A 20,189-nucleotide genomic window follows, 5' to 3' on the forward strand; every position below is an offset into this window, starting at 1 on the left:
TATGAAACAAGCTCCAAATCACTTGAAAATTTTACAAAAACAAGAAATATGGAATTTAAGACTACTATAAAAGTTTTGAAAATTTTATCTGTGATCTGATATCAGTACAAATTCCCCCAAAATCTAATAATTTTTAAAGAAAGCGTAAAATAATATACCAAACCAATTCTAAAAATTCTCAAAAATTCATGGTAGAATGTACCTGTATCATATTATTTTCCCATGAAATTTCATTAATTTTGGAATTCGTTTAGTATATATTTTATTTTTCTTCGTCGAAAAGATATTTTTGAAGAGTTTTCTATTTTTAAAACACGATTTTCGAGAAAATTACGATTCCGGAAAACGTCCTCCAACCTTGTTCTGATGTGATGAACACAAGAAAAATTTAAAATTCCAAAAAATAGATCATCCTGAGATGGCTATTTTTTCGAATTTCGTAATTACTCAGCCATTATTTTAAATAAAATACCACTCTTCACTCAAATTCTAAAAAACCGTTGATCCAATGTCCGATCCGATCCGATAGTTATTTTACTCTATTTAGATAGATCGTTGTATTAAATTTCGGGACGACACAGAATTGAAACACCCATGTAGATCATGATTTTAAGCACACACATTTAATATTCGATTAAATTCATTTAAATGCTTAAAAATCATGCAAAAATCCGTAAATATACCAAATAATTCTGAAAAATTCCGAGAACAGTGTACCTACCTACGGTGAAGATCCTCGCCGAATCCGAGAGCCGCAGAGTCCGAAAATCCCGCCGAAGCTCGATCCGACCTCCCGCTTTCTTTCTTTCTTTCTTCGTTTTTTATTTTTATTTTGCTTGTTGCCGAGAGAGAGATTGATGGAGAATGAGAGAGAGCGAGAGAGAGATGCCAAGAGAGGGATAGAGAGTGACAGAGCGATGCCAAGAGAGGGATAGAGAGTGACAGAGAGAGGCTTAGGGAGAGATAGAGAGTGACAAAGAGTGAGAGAGTTTGAGACAGAGAGGGAGTTAGAGAGTGAGAGAGACAGAGACAGAGAGGGAGTTAGAGAGTGAGAGAGAGATACAGACACAGAGAGAATGAGAATAAGAGAGACAACAGAGGGAATGGGATTGGGAGAGATAGAGAGAGAATGGGATTGAGAGAGATAGAGAGAGAACGAGATTGAGACAGAGAAGGAGTGGGAGGGTGGCCGACAGAGAGGGAGTGGGAGCGTGAGGGAGTGAGACAGAGAGGTATATAAAGAGAGAGAGATAGAGAGAGAGGTATATATATATATATATATATATAGAGAGAGAGAGAGAGAGAGACGGCAGAGAGATAGAGAGAGAAACAGAGTGTCAGAGAGTTTGAGACAGAGAGGTATATATATATATATATATATATATATATATATATATATATATATATAGAGAGAGAGAGAGAGAGAGAGAGAGAGAGAGAGAGAGAGAGAGAGAGAGAGAGAGAGAGAGAGAGAGTGTCGATCTGTTTTTTTTCCTTTGCTGTTTTTTTGTTTTTTGTTTTTTTGTTTTTTTTCTTCTATGGGCTGCTGTTGAGGGTGATAGGGAGTTCCTTGCAAAAGATGTAGTGTCTAAGCTTGGCAATGAAATCCAAAAGAAAATGACCCCCACTTATATGACAGTGAACATGAAGGGACATCTTCCCTTTCACCTTCTTCCACTCTGCCACAACTTCATCCCTCTATAATCTGTTATACCACCCTTGTAGCTGAGCTCTGTTGATGGTCTGAGAAATAGCAAGAGTAGTCTTTGAAGTGATGCTGCTATGTGTAAGCGTGTAAGTCCTTGGAAGATTACCAAGGTGTTTCTTTTCATCTACTCCCAAGAACAAAACCTTCAGCTTTGATGATTCAAAAATAGCAGGCCCAAAAAGCCGAGCAACCGGGACAATTGAACGGTGGTGGGTATTGTGTTTGCTTTCGTATAAAAAAAAAAAAAAATCTCTTCTGATCTGGAGAACATGGTTGTACTTGGGAAGGACAAAGAAGAAACAGAGCAGAGAACCCTGGCGACTCCACTGGGGATAAGAGATGGAATACGTGAGAATGATGGATATAGAGAAAAACAGAGGAATGGACAAGGAGCGGAAAAAAACAGAGTGAGGATGGGGAAGAGGAAAACGTGAGAGATGTAGAAAGAACTGCTGCCGTGGAGATCCGAAAAACAGAGGGTCCCTCCTGGAGATCAAGAAACAGAGGCTCTGAGGGGAGCTTTGCGAGAGACGGCTTCTGTTTTCTGGTTTTTTTTTTTTTTCCTCACGGAGCTGCTGTTGAGCGCAAGCCTGCCACAGAGCCAACGAACTTTCTTCTTTTCTTTTGACGAAGCTGCTGTTGAGCGCAAGCCCACAACAGAGCCACCGAATCTTTCTTTTCTTCAGAGACCAGAGTTGCTCCCCGAGAGAGAGCCGAGAGCTTTTCTTCTCCTCCTCCTCCTTTTTTTTTTTTTTCTTTCCAGAGTCTCCCCCTCCAAAAAAACCACCGACTCCTCCCCCTTTTTTAGAAAAGAAGAAAAACTTTCTTTTTAATCAATCCTCCCTCCTATTTTCGTATGTGTCCAACCCCCCTCATATGGCAACCTTACTATCCTCTTCTTAACAATAGAATAAAGTATCCTTTATTAAAGAAGGCAACATACAATTTTCGATCAATCATCCACATATATTTCTATTCCATGGCATGCTGGATTTAGCCAATTTCCAAAGAGACAAAAAAAACCTTATTCCTCTTGCTTTCTATTCCTTCACTATCAACCCTTAATATTCTCTTGGTATATTTAGATAAATCTTAATTTCTATTGGCAACATCCCTCTTTTTCAAGAGAATGTTCTAAACTTTAATCAAACAGCGGGCCCATTCTAAACGAACAATTTGAATCATACCATGTAATAGGCTATATAACCTTGCACGTTCCAAAAAAACCACTCATATGCCCTCTTCATTTGGTGATCAAGATCGGCCACTTGCCGGGACAGGTCATGCTTAAAGAAACCATTTCCATGGGGTAATCTGATCCATCCCATTGATTGACCACAACACCAATTAATTGCGCCCAGCAAACCATTTCGGTAAAATGATCTGAACCATCGATTTGCTAGGCCATTACGTAACTTGGTCGAATTTTCCATGAGATCCATTCATCAAAATTTTGGTGGGTCCGCTTGCTTCAACTTAGTGAACTCCACTCCATGTTGGGCGCACTTATTCCTATAAAATTTGATCGTTAACATCCATGATAAACTCCACAGATAGCTTGGATATTTCTTATATGGCCAACTTTCTCGATCCAAATTTAATTCAAATGCTCAATGCGGGCCCACCAAACGGGTCACAATTCTCTCTTTGCTTTAATTCTTGCGAACAACCCCTCTCAACAATTATCAGGACGATGCAAAACATGACAGAAATAACCGAAAAGATCGAGAAAACAAGAGGAGCGGACACGGGAATGTAAAACACTGAAAAAAGACTGATAACAAGAACACTAACTTCTTTGTTGATTAAAGCAGAGCAAAATGAGGTGTCTACACCTCCAAAAAAGATTTTCAAATTTTATAAATTTGCGCAGGCCCATCAAATTAAATTTTCGAATCCAATTAGAAACTTTCAACCCAATCAAGCGGGCCCGCCAAATTTCATATACTTTCATTCTATAAGAAGTTTCTGTCGATTCAAATGGGCCCTCAGTGTTCGAAATTGGAATGTATTCAATTAACTTCAAGTGGGTCCTACTGTTTAGAACTGTTGATTTTTATATATGGATGGTTTGGAAGGGGTAGGCTAAGTTAAACGAGCGTGCCAGATGGATCCTTGACAGCCATTGCATGGAATGGATAATTGCAGTCACGTTGAACCTTATTAGAAAGAAGCCATAAGAAATGAATAATTCCTTCTAAGAATAATGAGACCCAATTTATTAATTGCCTTATATGGGAGTCCCACACGGTTTTTTATCATTGGAAAACGTGGGTAAGAAAAGCAAGTTGATCTCTTTCATCTATCTTATGCTGTTATCTCTCTCTAAAAGGGCAATTTTGATTTTTTTTGGGCTGAGTGACTTGGCTAAGATATTGGATTGTGGCAATTTCGGAAACTAATACATTCGGTAATGTCTTCGGTGGAAATCTTGTGCATTTTTTATTATTATTGGAAGGCATGTAACTCTCCCTCTTGTGTTCAGGAATCTCTAAGAAAAGGAAATATACCCACTTTCTTAAGCAGAGGGCAGCGATTCTCTCTCCGGAGGATAAAAAAAGAGCAGGAGGTCGAAGGCAAGGGGAGGAGGGTTCATAAAAAAAGAAAAAAAAGAGAGAGATTTCGGGGGCAACCTTCCCTCAAGAGCAGATCGGTGATAAAGAAAAAGGGAGGAGAAGACAGGGAGGACGGTGGCTCTATTTTCTGGGGGGGCTTAAGCACAACCTCTCCATCTATATGTCTCCCTCTCTCTCTGATCCCTCCCCACGTTCTGTCTCTCACCCTCTGTTTTCACTCTTCCTCTCTCACGCTCTATCTATCAATCTCGCAGACTCCCTCTCTCTCGGTTTTTCCATCCATCTATCGATCACTCTCGTAGACTCCCTCTCTCTCTGTTTTTCCGCCCATCTCCCCTATATATTCTCTCCAACATCAGCCCTCCATATCACTCTCACTCTCTCCCACATTCAATAGCCATTTATATCTTTTCATCTCCATTTCTATAAAAACAGAGGATCGTTTTTTTGACAGTGTCGACGTAGAAAAAGCAAGAAAAAGCAGAGGATCGTATTTTCTATATCGCATTCTCTCACACTCTGTTTCACTCTCATCTCTTGATCCCTCTCTCAACCTCTGTCTCATCATCTCTCTCGATCACCCTCTCGTTCACTCTCTCGATCACCCTCTCGTTCACTCTCTCTGTCTCACCCTCTCGTTCATTCTCTCTGTCTCCCCCTCTCGTTCACTCGGTTTCTCTGTCACTCTCTCTTTCACCCTCTCTATCACTCCCTCTCTATCTCTCTTACTCTCAATCACTCTCACTCACTCTCACTCTCTCTCTGTCTATCTCTCTCTCTCCATTTATCTCAGTGGTGGATAAAATAAAATAAAAACAAAGAAAGAAAGAGAAAGAAAGGGGATCAAGTCGAGCGTCGACGAGATTTTTTGGATTCTTTGGCTTTTGGATTCAGCGAGGATTTCAATCAAAGGTAGGTGCACTATTCTCAGATTTTTCCAGGATTATTTGGTATTTTTTTTATATATTTCTGCATGATTTTAGCATTTAATTGTATTTAATTCAATATTATATGGGTATGCTCAAAATTGTGTTTTGCAAGAGTGATTCAAATCCGATTCGTCTCAAAATTTAATATTTTGATCTGTTTAAATATACTAAAAGAACCATCGGATCGGATCGGACATTGGATCAAAGGATTTCGAAAATTTGAGTGAAGAATGGAATTTCATTTAAAATAATGACTGAGAAATTAAGAAATTGGAAAAAATAGCTATCTCAGGATGATCTTTTTTTGGAATTTTAAAATTTTTTTGTGTTCATCACATCAGAACAAGGTTAAAGGATATTTTCCGAAGTCGTAATTTTCTCAAAAATCATGTTTTAAAAAATAGAAAACTCTTCAAAAACATCTTTTTGAAGAAGAAAAATGAAAAATATACCAAATAGGTTTCAAAATTAATGAAATTTCGTGGAAAAATAATATAATGCTGATACATTATACCATGAATTTTTAAGGATTTTTAGATTTTGTTTGGTGTATTATTTGATTCTTTGAAAATAATCAGATTTCGTGAGATTTTTTACTGACATCAAATCACAATTAAAATTCTCCAACATTTTACAGTAGACTTATATTCCATATTTCATGCTGCTGTAAAATTTTCAATTGATTTGAAATTTGTTTCTTAAGGGATGTAGTGTAAATTCATAATCTAGTCTAAAAATTCAAAAATCCGAAATTGATATTAACTAGTATCTAAAATTCATGAAAATCGTACATCATACTATGTTTATTTATATCTTACTACTGTATAAATTTCGATGAATTTAGATTTCTATTTCTAATAGTTTCTGTGTTATTTTAACAATCTGGTCATATTATTATTTAATCAAGAATTAATAAGAGCTTAATATAAAAATCTGTAAAATTTTTCCAGTAAGCTACATTCCATCACATCTTGTTGCTGTAGAAATTTCAATTCATTTCGAATTTTTTTGCAATGAGTTCACTTGTAAAATCACTCAGGTGGTCTGAAATTGATAAAATCCACTAAAAATTGAACTTAATCAAAAATCATTATGAAAATTTCTAAAGAACCTTAAAATTCTGTCACATATTCATTCCTTAATCCATTGAAAAAAAAATCTTAGGATCCTTAGAACTCCCTTGTAAAATGGCCATTGCATCCATAATCGTATCCCAATTGCAATCGATTTTTGACAATTTGAATATTTAAAGCTATAGCATGTTATTGGCTCCGAGGTTTACTGTCCACGAAAATCCTGAGAGATATGCCAGGCAATAAGGTGCTATAACTTAAGTATTAAATTGCACAAGGAAAGAGCGCACGATTCCCTTCCGTGGATGCTATTCGAGGCCGAAATTTATGAACCATAGAACCTTTGGTATTCCTTAAATGTTCAGAAACCGAAAATCCTTGAAATCTGAAATTCATTTACTTCAAGAACTTGAATCGATTTACCTCGTGTCTTTCGGAACCGTTGGATTACGGTTTCCGTCATAAGAACCATTAGAGCCTAATTTAGGAACACTTACGTCATGTCGTGTCCTAGGTTTTAGGGAGTCCTAGAGTTAGGAGTCCAGCCTTATCACGGACGTTTGCTATGGATACCAACCGTGCCATAGGTCTAGTTACACTAGTCACCCAATCTTTCCCTACGACAAGCCTGGTTACCTAGGATGTAGGTTAACCTGCATTAGTCTAAGAGACAATTTGCACTTAGATAGGACCATATAACATCTTAGATGAAGTCTTAGGATAATAAAATCTTCAACTTGAATTAAATAATTTCTCTTAAAACTGTTGAAACAGTTAATCCAGTTTAGATCGGTGTCCTAGATGAGTTAGGCATAAGTAGCTTAGTTCAGGTGCACCGAACTACGTCGACTCTGATCCCAGTGAGGCTTGGGTACGTAGGCAGCTTGGATGCTTGATGGCAAACCAATCACGAGTCGGCTCCACACATAAGTGGGGTTTTGTACATTAATCCTTAAATTAAAAGTAATTAAATCACTTAGGACTTTCCATGAAATTAGAATTTTAGGAGAACTTTCACTTAGATTGAATTCAAACAAATTAAGAAATCAAGATACACATTTAAGATCTACATTGAAATTAGATCATAGGATGCATGTCACATAGTTAGTACACTATCATAGAGTTAAATGAGCCATTTAAAAGAAATTCAAAAGAGTTAGCTTTTGGAATTGAAGACCGATTATCGGGCAGGAATGGTGCATGTGGCGGATAACTCCCCATACCTTCCATTCTTGTAACCAGGTAACGAGTCTAGATTTCTGGTTAATTATGGGTCCTAGATCCCACATCTAGGTGGCGACTCTGTCACTCTCTTTTGTGTGGAATTCGGATTACCATAGTGATCCCAAGTTCACATAAAAGACGAATTAAAATCAATAATAAAAGAGCACACGCCAATCGCGTGGGTACGAGAGACCAAGAGAGAGCGTGGCAGCACGCGCCCCACCCCTCTCGCGGGAAGGGTCCCACAGTTTGGTGACTCTGCTGGGGACCACCTAACTTCATTACAATTCCAAAGGATAACTCATTTGAATTGATTTAACTGGCTCATAAAACTCTATCTCTTATATGTTTGCTAGATTAGTTTGTTTGTCTTGTTTTATTTTCTCATCACATCATACTCAAACTTAATCTAACAAAACCTGAAGGCATCATAGATTGCGCGAACTTATTGCACACAGTTACATCACTTGCATCTAAACCCTTGCATCTCACATGCACACACGTCCTATTTTAGGAACCCGGAGTGTTATCTAGTATAGTTGACTGGGATTTCATCACCTGGTGCCTCTGTGCTAGAGAAGCATTCCACCCTTAGCCTAGTACCTTATGGTGCGTAAACGGATCTCTTGTTCACGTACTGATACGTCGTACACTGGTACAGTATATCGAACACGGATTCGCGCTAAGGGAACTCTTGGCCTTACCCCTAGATTAACCCACACATGCATGTAGTATACGAACACACATGCATCACGTGTGTGAGCCTAGCTTAGGATATCCTACCCATTTGTGTCTAGATTAGGCCGTAGTCCATCTTCCAATGGCTACGATCGGTCCTTAGGTACACAAACAAAGTCATGAGTCGAGATCCTCTCTCCACTCCGTTAGATTAGGATTAGGATTGATGCCTTCAGGTAACCCTTGTCAAAATGTAAAATGATTAAAAAACTTTCCCTTTGGGGTTAGGATATAAATCCCATCATTTCCAAAGATCTCATAGGATTAGTCATTCCTGATCTACCGGTTGAAAGCAATCCTATGTAATCTCATCTAATATTTTGATCGTGTCTTTCATTCTTCTGTCATACGATTCGATCGTATCTTCATACCATCCCCTAACTGGCAGGAACAAAATCTCACAATCTTTCAATTATGCAATCTCATGATCTGATCATACCTGGTCCAGATGATCCAATCTTGTTTATATCATTGGTCTCTTCTCACTCTAGGGGTAACTTTTTACAAGATTATTTCGATAAGCCTCTTAGAGTCTATTCCCATGACCCTTAAACTAGGGGCATCCCCCAGTGCATTCGTGTCGCCATCATCATGTCTCAGTCATTATGGGATTCATTATGTCATTTCAATTGCTTATTTAACCCATAACCATCTTTCAATCGTCAAGAAGAGAGTGCACCTTGAATGTCAAGCTTATACTTTATATTCTTTGTTTCCATTCCAGGAACTGTCATAGCCATGTCTAATATTTTTCAGGTCCGGATCAATTCATTATTACAAATGAGGCCTGGCTCTCCACAACCTTCTGTTGTTGATCCAGATTCTGTACCACTTCCTCCGTCAGCTCCTTTGGCTGAAAGCTCGAGAAATACCTGGTCCAATACCACTGCTGATACCTTGGCTCTTATCCTCCAACAATTGCAAGAGCTTAAAGAAGAGAATCGTTGCATCAGGGTTCAATTGAATGAGATATTTGGCTCAGCTGATGTTACCTCTAAAGGCAAAAGCCCTAGCTTCTCCATGGCATATGGGCGTGCTCAAAGTTCCATGGCCACGGGTTCTGAAGGATTGATTCTGAATCTCTCTAGACAAGTGGCCGCCCTCGCTCAGGAGATTCATCAAATGAAGCAACAAATGAAGACCAATTGTTTCCAACCGCAAGACTCCAAGCTCCAAGATGATAGAGAAGGAAGTATTGTTATATGGAACTCGGCTAGTCAAAGCTCTAAGGAACCACTCAAGTCTCTGACTCATGAGCATGAACACGAAAGACCATCCAAACCAAATCCGATAATCGAGCTTAGTAGTAGCAGTGACGACGACAGTGACTCAGATGCCGGAGGAGATCTAAACGTAGTGTTGCCAGAAGGATTCCTTGATCCCCTGTCGCCGGATGATCTCGATGCTTAGACGACCTATGGTTAACAAAAGAAACAGGTCTAGTTATGAGCCAGCCCTTGCCGAGCCTCCAAAGCTAGACAGTTGCAGCAGTCTTAGTCCTTTTGTTATTTTAATTAAGTCCAGTCATGATGTCAAGTCCAGTTATTAAGTGCAGTATTCTAAAAGTTTGAATAAATTTCTAGTCCAGTTGAGTCATTTCTTACTTTTATTTTTGAGTCAAGAGTGTGAAGTCTGAGTCTGTTCAGGATAAGTCTTATCAGATGTGGTCTTTTTCAATTCAATGAAACTTGCTTTCTCTATACATTCCAACGTGTGCTTCTAACTTTAATAACCATTGAGAATAATACTCGCTCCTCAAATGAGGAAGAAGATGCCGACGAAACTCCTCTTGAGTTGCAGCCTATGCTCAAACAAGAAGAGGAGCGCCGAGCCCAGCTTCTAAAAGAGGAAATTGAAATGATAAACATTGGCATTGAAACTTTGATTCAGTAAATGCCTATTGGAAATACATTGCCCTCTGAAGAGTGTGAAGAATTGGTAAACCCATTTGGAGGATAAAGAGATGGTCCAGTAAGCGCTATCATTAATGCCAGGAGAAAGACCCAGATAGAAGGTTCAAGAAAGAATGAAGTAAATGTCACATGCTATACAAGGGACATGGATTCGAAACAACTTCCATATCTCCAGTCAATGGCCCCGGTCACAGGTTTCACCGGTGACAATGTAAAGCCATCAAATTCAATATGAAAAGTGCAAGAGCAATCATCTCAGAGCGATCATCAAAATATCAAGGGCCACCGATTCAAGGATGAAATGATGTCCAAAAACTAGTATGCACCCTCAAGGTCAAATTACTTATCAATATCCAGAAGGAAGAAGAATCATTATCTCTTACCGGGAAATGCCGTCAAACTCCGTGAAAAAAAAGAAAATAATAATAATAAATAATCAGTACCAGAGGGACTCTAGTAACCTATATCGATTCCCAATCTGAACATCGGAAGGCCTCCTTTGGCCGAATAAATCCCAAAATCAGAACCCAACGTCAAAAGAATACCGGTTTGAAAACCCTTCGAGCGTGAATGAAATTTTCTTGAAAACCCATCAAACTACGGGCATCCGCCCCGAACTACGCGAGACCTGATCCCTACACTGGGGTACGTAGGCAGCTCGGTTAAACCGAGTTCGGTCGATTAAAAAAAAAGAAATTCAATCATTTCAGAAAAAAGAGGGACAAGTTCCAAAAGAAGAGAAGCCAATTATTCCAGAAAGAAAAGAAAAAGGAAAATCAATTAACCTTCAAACAACTTATCTTCAAACTAGGAGCATTCGCCCTGAACTATGCACGACCTGATTCCTACTCTGGGATACGTAGGCAACCTGTTCACAGGTTCGGTCGAAATCTTTATTGAACCTTAAGCCATTCTTTGAAAAGCCCTATCCTACCTATAAAGTACTTTCGGTGTTCAGAATTAATGATCTAGGTCCCGAAACACAAAAAGTGAAAAAAAAAACGAATGGAGTTTGAAGATCTGCTAGATTGAAAACCTAAAAGGGTGGTCTAGGCAAAATTTAAGATCATTCCCCTGCTAAGTTGAAAACCCGAAAGGGCGGCTTAGGCAAAAGCTAAGGGGATAGCCTGCTGAGTTGAGAATCCGAAAGGACGAATCAGGCAAAAGTTAAGGCTAACACGGTCCGCCAAGTTAAAAACGCTGAAGAGGTGACTTGGTCACGGTAAGAGAGTCATTATAAGAAGGTTACAACCGGTATTAAGATTGAAGAAGAGAAAAGAAGTTCGAGCAAGCTTAAATGTCATTCAAGAAACTTGGGGGCATTGAAACCAAGCAATCCTAAGAGTGGTAATCAAATTCTAAGAGCATTACTGTTTTAAAAAAAATAAAAAAAATTCCAGTGCTTATCAATTGAGAAACTACTATTTGAAAGGCTAGACTTACCAAACAAAAACGATAACTAAGTCAGGAGCATCACTGTGTATCAGTCCAGTCAGTCCATTCCTGTTCGTTTTAGCTCATTTTTTTCAGAAACTTTCTGTTCATCCAATAGTGTCTTTTACCATCTTCTCCTTTTTAGTAGAGTCGATCATTGTCCAGTTAGTCAAATGTTGCAACTGTCTCGGTAAAAGATGCTTGGTGCAATTGTTCCAGAGCTAAGTTAATCCGCAGGCAAGGATTTCAGGAGTTAAGGAAAAATCCAGTCTAAGCAAATTCAGTTCCAGAAGAATCCAGAAGCAGAAAAATCTGAAAAACCAGTTCCCATAAGAAGATCATACCCTAGAAAAGCACCTTGAGCTTGGAAGAGCCTTAGATGCAATGGTGGTTGAGCCAGTTTCTCATAAAGATGAACCATTAAAAATCGGAATCTCCTTCCAGTCAGTTGAATATTTGTCTGAATGCTTGTCAAAAGAAGAATCCTCTGTACCAGTGTCCAAATATCCCGAGATCCCAATTCATATCCCCAGTAAAGAAGATCTTGATCTAAGAAATTTCAAGCCCTGTGAGACTTTCTTGTTTTTCCCCAGCAAACAATTCAAAATGCTAATAAACTTGTGTAAGAACCAGTTTACTAGTTCATCAATTACCAATTCCTAATTCGCCAGTACCAGTTCACCGATTCCAGTATTCCAATATTCCAGTTCCAGTATCCAGTATTCTAGTATTCCAGTTCCAATATCCGGTACTCTAGTATTCCAATTCCAGTTCCAGTATCCAGTATTCCAATATTCCAGTTCCAGTATCCAGTATTTTAGTATTCCAGTATTGCAGCATCCAGTATTCTAGTATTTCAGTTCCAGTTCCAGTATCCAGTATTCCAATATTCAAGTTTCAGTATCCAGTACTCTAGTATTCCAGTTCCAATATCCAGTATTCCAATATTCAAGTTCCAGTATCCAGTACTCTAGTATTCCAGTTCCAGCATCCAGTATCCAGTTTCAATTCCAGTATTTCACTATGCCAGTTCTAGTCTCCAGTTCCAGTATCCAATATTCCAGTATCACAGTTCTAGTGTCCAGTATCCCTGTCACCTGTATTCCAGTGTTCCATTTTCCAGTACTCGTATTCCTGTTTCCAGTATTTCGACACTCCAATTCCAACACCCAGTTCCAGTGTCCGAAAATCCGGTGTTTCAATACTTTAATTCTAGTATCCGGTATGTCTTCGTTCTAGATTTTCGGTTCCCGATGTTTAGATCAAGATTCCAGTTTCCAGTTTCCAGTCCTAACATCCAGTGATCAAATTCCAATCCCAATTGAACCAATCAAAATGTCAATCCAATCTAATCCCCGGTTCACCAATTATCAATTTTTGACTCTCCAGTTTTCCAGTAATCAAGTTCCACAATTCTCAGTGAACTAGCTCTTTAACTTCTCAGTTCTTTAATTCTTCAGTTATCCGACTATCGAGTCCCTTGATCATCCAGTTCTCCAATTTTCAGCTCTGCAAATATCCGGTCCCTAAATTTTCTACTTCTCCAGTTTTTCAATTCTTCAGTTCATCAAATCTTCAATTCTCCAGTTTCAAGTTATCCAGTCTTCCAATTCTCCAGTCCACCCATTGTTTGATTATTCGGTTTCTCAGTTCTCCGGTTCTCAAGTCCTTAAGCCTGTAATTCTCTGGTAATCGAGTCCTCCAGTTTTTTAAATTATCATTTCCAGTCTCATTCTCAGTAATCAAATCCGATCTTAAATCCATTAGCCCCTGTCTCACTTGCGAATAGGCTAATTCTCTGATTTCTCTGAGCCCGTTCAGAGAACGGTGTCTCATTCCCCGAGTCTATTTGTGAATGGTCTCTTATCCTCTTTGAACCCGTTTGAGAACGGTGTCTCATTTCCCGAGTCCATTAAAAAATGTTCTCTTATTTTCTTTGAGCATCATACAAATGTGATGTCTCATTTCCTTGGAATCTGTATAAATACGGTATTTCATTCTCCCTGAGTCCATTAAAAAAATGTTATCTTATTCTCTTTGAGCATCATACAAATGTGATGTCTCATTTCCTTGGAATCTGTATAAATACGGTATTTCGTTCTCTCTGAGTCCATTTGAAGATGGTCTCTTCTCTTTGAACGTCATGCAAATATGAAGTCTCATTTCCTTGGAATCTGTATAAATACGGTATTTCGTTCTCTTTGAGTCCATTTGAAGATGGTCTCTTCTCTTTGAACGTCATGCAAATATGATGTCTCATTTTCTTGGAATCCGTATAAATACGGTATTCCATTCTCTTCAAACCATTCAAAAATGGCCTCTTATTCTCTTTGAGCATCATACAAATGTGATGTCTCATTTTTATGAACTCCGTATAAATACGGTATTTCATTCTCTTCGAGTCCATACAACTATGGTCTCTTATTCTCTTTGAGCATCATACAAATGTGATGTCTCATTTCCATGGAATCCGTATAAATATGGTATTTCATTCTCTCTAAGTCCATTCAGAAATGGTCTCTTAATTCTCTTTGAACATCATACAAATATGGTGTCTCATTTCCTTGGAATTCGTATAAATACGATATTCCATTATCTCTGAGTTATCTTTGAGCATCATATGAATATGATGTCTCATTTCCTTGAAATCCGTATAAATACGTTATTTCATTCTCTCTGAGTCCATTTGAAAATGGTCTTTTCTTTTGAACATCATGCAAATATGATGTCTCGTTATCTTGGAATCCGCATAAATACGGTATTCCATTCTTTTCAAATCATTCGAAAATGGTCTCTTGTTATCTTTGAGCATCATTCAAATGTGATGTCTCATTTCCTTGGAATCCGTATAAATACGGTATTTCATCTTATCCGAGTCCATTCAAAAATGATCTCTTAATTCTCTTTGAGCATCATACAAATGTGATGTCTCATTTCAGTGGAGTTCATATAAATATGTTGATTCATTCTCTCCAGGTCCATTCAAAAATGGTCTCTTACTCTCTTGAGAGTCGTATAAATACGGTGTCTCATCCATTTCAGTCTATTAAAAAATAGTCTCTTATTCCTCTTTGGGATCCATATAAATATGGTTGCCCATTCTTTGGGAAACCGTACAAAGACGGTGTCTCATTCAGATATCCCATTCCTTGCGGGCCTGTACAACAACAGTGTCTCATTCTTATTGAGTCCGTACAAATACGGTCTCCTAGCCCTTCGACCCCGTACAAATACGAGGCCTCTTTCTTGTTGAATCCATTCGAAGTGATATCTCGTGTCCTTTGAATCCATATAAATATGTCTGAGCCCATTCAAAAATGATGCTTCGTTGTCATTAAAAATCTTTCGAAAGTCATCCATTATTCTCTCTAAGACCATTTGAGAATGGCGTCTCATTTCCTCGGAAACCGTTCAAAAAAGGTATTCCTTTCCCTCCGAAAATCCGTTTGAAAATGGTATCCCACTCCTTCATTGCCCGTTCGAAAACGGCGCCGCATCATAATCATCTTTTGTTCTGGATTGCAAGACTTTTGCACCAAGAATAAATCCGATACTCGGTTATCCTAAACTGCCATCTCATGGTGTTTAGAATAAATGATTTTGATATATGTTCCAATTCTGGGATTTCATCTAGGGTCTTGCATTATGTTAGGTTGCATTGTGTCTAGGGAGTCCTTTGTCGATCAAAGCTACGCAAAATGGCACTGTCACTTTTGCTTTGGTATTCGATGACTACGTCATCTCTACCAAAGAGGGGCAGCTGTAGACACCCCCATTTTGCTCCGCTTTAATCAACAAAGAAGTTAGTGTTTTGCTATCGGTTTTTCAGTATTTTCACCAAAGAGGGGCATCTGTAGACACCCCCATCCATCTATCGATCACTCTCGTAGACTCCCTCTCTCTCTCTGTTTTTCCGCCCATCTCCCCTATATATTCTTTCCAACAGCAGCCCTCCATATCACTCACTCTCTCCCACATTCAATAGCCATTTATATCTTTTCATCTCCATTTCTATAAAAACAGAGGATCGTTTTTTTGACAGTGTCGACGTAGAAAAAGCAAGAAAAAGCAGAGGATCGTATTTTCTATATCGCATTCTCTCACACTCTGTTTCACTCTCATCTCTTGATCCCTCTCTCAACCTCTGTCTCATCATCTCTCTCGATCACCCTCTCGTTCACTCTCTCTGTCTCACCCTCTCGTTCATTCTCTCTGTCTCACCCTCTCGTTCACTCGGTTTCTCTGTCACTCTCTCTTTATCCCTCTCTTTCACTCTCTCTATCAGTCCCTCTCTATCTCTCTTAATCTCAATCACTCTCACTCACTCTCACTCTCTCTATGTCTATCTCTCTCTCTCTCTCCATTTATCTCAGTGGTGGATAAAAAAAACAAAGAAAGAAAGAGAAAGAAAGGGGATCAGGTCGAGCATCGACGAGATTTTTCGGATTCTTCGGCTTTTGGATTCGGCGAGGATTTCAATCAAAGGTAGGTGCACTATTCTCAGATTTTTTCAGGATTATTTGGTATTTTTTATATATATTTCTGCATGATTTTAGCATTTAATTGTATTTAATTCAATATTATATGGGTATGCTCAAAATTGTGTTTTGCATGAGTGATTCAAATCCGATTCGTCTCAAAATTTAATACGTTGATCTGTTTAAATATACTAAAAGAACCATCGAATCGGATCGGACATTGGATCAAAGGATTTTGAAAATTTGAGTGAAGAATGGAATTTCATTTAAAATAATGACTGAGAAATTAAGAAATTGGAAAAAATAGCTATCTCAGGATGATCTATTTTTTGGAATTTTAAAATTTTTTTGTGTTCATCAAATCAGAACAAGGTTAAAGGACATTTTTGGAAGTCGTAATTTTCTCAAAAATCATGTTTTAAAAAATAGAAAACTCCTCAAAAACATCTTTTTGAAGAAGAAAAATGGAAAATATACCAAACAGGTTCCAAAATTAATGAAATTTCGTGGAAAAATAATATGATACTGATACATTCTACCATGAATTTTTAAGGAATTTTAGATTTTCGTTGGTATATTATTTGATGCTTTCTTTGAAAAAAATCAGATTTTGTGAGATTTTTTACTGACATCAAATCACAATTAAAATTCTCCAACATTTTACAGTAGTCTTATATTCCACATTTCATGCTGCTGTAAAATTTTCAATTGATTTGAAATTTGTTTCTTAAGGGATGTAGTGTAAATTCATAATCTGGTATGAAAATTCACAAATCCGAAGTTGATAGTAAATAGTATCTAAAATTCATGAAAATCTCACAGAATACTATGTTTACTCATATCTTACTACTGTAGAAATTTTGATGAATTTAGATTTCTATTTCTAATAGTTTCTGTGTTATTTTAACAATCTGGTCATATTGTTATTTAATCAGGAATTAATAAGAGCTTAATATAAAAATCTGTAAAATTTTTCCAGTAAGCTACATTCCATCACATCTTATTTCTGTAGAAATTTCAATTCATTTCGAATTTTTTTGCAATGAGTTCACTTGTAAAATCACTCAGGTGGTTTGAAATTGATTAAATCCACTAAAAATTGAACTTAATCAAAAATCATTATGAAAATTTCTAAAGAACCTTAAAATTCGGTCACATATTCATTCCTTAATCCATTGAAACAGAAATCTTAGGATCCTTAGAATTCCCTTGTAAAATGGTCGTTGCATCCATAATCGTATCCCAATTGCAATCGATTTTTGACAATTTGAATATTTAAAGCTATAGCATGTTATTGGCTCCGAGGTTTATTGTCCACGGAAATCCTGAGAGATATGCCAGGCAATAAGGTGCTATAACTTAAGTATTAAATTGCACAAGGAAAGAGCGCACGATTCCCTTCCGTGGATGCTATTCGAGGCCGAAATTTATGAACCATAGAACCTTTGGTATTCCTTAAATGTTCAGAAACTGAAAATCCTTGAAATCTGAAATTCATTTACTTCAAGAACTTGAATCGATTTACCTCGTGTCTTTCGGAACCGTTGGATTACGGTTTCCGTCATAAGAACCATTAGAGCCCAATTTAGGAACACTTACGTCATGTTGTGTCCTAAGTTTTAAGGAGTCTTAGGTTTTAGGGAGTCCTAGAGTTAGGAGTCCAGCCTCATCACGGACGTTTGCTATGGATAGCAACCGTGCCATAGGTCTAGTTACACTAGTCACCCAATCTTTCCCTAGGACAAGCCTGGTTACCTAGGATGTAGGTTAACCTGCATTAGTCTAAGAGACAATTTGCACTTAGATAGGACCATATAGCATCTTAGATGAAGTCCTAGGATAATAAAATCTTCAACTTGAATTAAATAATTTCTCTTAAAACTGTTGAAATAGTCAATCCAGTCTAGATCGGTGTCCTAGATGAGTTAGGCATAAGTAGCTTAGTTCAGGTGCACCGAACTACGTTGACTCTGATCCCAGTGAGGCTTGGGTACGTAGGCAGCTTGGATGCTTGATGGCATACCAATCACGAGTCGGCTCCACAAATAAGTGGAGTTTTGTACATTAATCCTTAAATTAAAAGTAATTAAATCACTTAGGACTTTCCATGAAATTAGAATTTTATGAGAACTTTCACTTAGATTGAATTCAAACAAATTAAGAAATCAGGATACACATTCGGATTACCTTAGTGATCCCAAGTTCACATAAAAGACGAATTAAAATCAATAATAAAAGAGCACACGTCAATCGCGTGGGTACGAGAGACCAAGAGAGAGCGTGGCGGCATGCGCCCCATCCCTCTCGCGGGAAGGGTCCCACAGGGCCCCTCCTTCTCATGTGGTGGGGAGGAGTCGTGTGGTGGTGAGGTTTGGGCGGCGAGAAAGTGATACGTGTTGAATTCATATGGTGTTGCTGTTTCCCATCGGCTCTTTTTGCGAAGGTTTGGCTGCATGAGTGTTTGGGCGACACGTGGCGAAAGCTGAGAGTGGCGCCGTTTTTTATGTCTCATCATAACACTACCTTTGGTCCCTCGACTGGTCCAGGGGGGCAGGCTTGTTTACCTGGTTTAAGGAATATCGTGACGAAAGCATTTATGGGAGCCTTGGGGAACGAGAGGATGTGCCGTCTCATCCGGCGGCTCCTTCCCGAGGAACTGTGGTGTCATTATGTGGTGCCGGTTGGCCATCAAATGTGCAGCGGACACGTTCAGGTGAGTCGCTTCGATTTCCTGCCCCTGGGTCTTCCATAGGGTTTATAAGGAGCGAGTTCTTCTACTTTGTATGCAGATTACCCTTCCGTTCCTTTCCCCTTCTTTGCTTTCTTTCGGCCTTTCTTCAGGCTCGTCGGGGATGTCGTCGTCTTTCCAGGGTCTCTCTATAAGTGGTGGGAGGAGAGCTGCTACCGAGGGGAGTCCTCCCAGTAGCCCCGAGATTAACCCCGACGGGTTGGGGCCTCAGCAAACTATTCCTGAGAGGAACCCGCCTCCAGGGCTTTCCCCGCGCTCTCACCTTCCTCCCCTTTACGAGAGGGAGTCCCATGAAGCTTTTGCTTATCGCCACCGCTCGTTCTTCTCTTACGTCCACCGTAGGGAAATGGAGGTTTGTAGCCGGATGATCGACATGGATCGAGAGATAGCGGCCTTGCATGCAGAGAATGATTTGCTGAGGAACCGGGTGCGGTGGTTAAATGACCAGACCCGATTTGCTGAGAATCGGCATTGGGGGAGCTCTTCGGAGGAGGAGCAGAGTGATAAGGAGCTTTCTGATGTGGAGAACTCCTTTAGCGGCCAGTCGCTCTGAGCTGGAGTCGGCGGGATGAGTAGGATTTTGGAGGAGGCTTCCCCCCCCCTTTTTGTTTTGTTGTCGGGGGCCTTGGGGGCCCGGGCCTGCGTGCCTTTTGTTTTTACTTTCCCCTTTTTGTAGGCCCGTGGGCCAGAAAGAAATAGTTATGAATTGCTTTTCCGTTTGACCCGAGCCCCTTTCGTTGTGCCTTGTGTTTTTTCGTCTGGTGGTATTGTACGTTGGACCCTTGTGAAGTGTCCTAAGCCTTTCTTGACTGTACACGGTATTTTCCAACTTGTGGATTCGTATACCGGCCCCTTGTGATGGGATCCGAATCCGTTGCCATCGTACGTGATATTTTCCATCCTGTGGACTTGTATGCCGGGCCCTTGTAATGGGTCCCGAGCCTTTTGCCATCGTGCGCTGTATTTTCTATTTTGTGGATTTGTATGCCGGGCCTTTGTGATGTTTCCCGAGCTTTTTGCTATCGTACGTGGTATTTTCCATTCGGACCCTCTTTTTCCGTTGGGTGGGGAGGATTTAGGGATGGCTTGCTGGGGAAGTTACTTAGCGGTAGGGGTAGCGACGTCTTTTCAGTATGGTGCTTCGATTTTGGCAGTTCCCTTGAATTTCCCAATCGGCGCCACGCGTGCACGTCCCATCGGATTAGAAAGGAAGGGAGATTAATCGACGCGTGTCGAAACTCTAGCTCTTTTTAAAGCCCTTTTGGGGATTTCATTCTTTGTCTTATTTCTTTGTCTTCCTCGGGTGAAACGGGTTTTCTTCCGCGGCGATTTTTCTACGCATTCCTCTTCATGAACCTTCTTCCGGT

At 39.3% G+C, this 20,189-nt stretch overlaps 1 pseudogene; it reads right to left on the reverse strand.

The window, feature by feature from the left end:
• Nucleotides 1-1,536: 1,536 nt before the first annotated feature.
• On the reverse strand, nucleotides 1,537-8,988 carry LOC143858818 (uncharacterized; annotated as a pseudogene).
• Nucleotides 8,989-20,189: the final 11,201 nt, after the last annotated feature.

Source organism: Tasmannia lanceolata, unplaced genomic scaffold, assembly GCF_043159265.1.
Source record: "Tasmannia lanceolata isolate RefF3 unplaced genomic scaffold, GAP_Taslan_0.1 ptg000003l, whole genome shotgun sequence".
Lineage (NCBI taxonomy): Eukaryota > Viridiplantae > Streptophyta > Magnoliopsida > Canellales > Winteraceae > Tasmannia > Tasmannia lanceolata.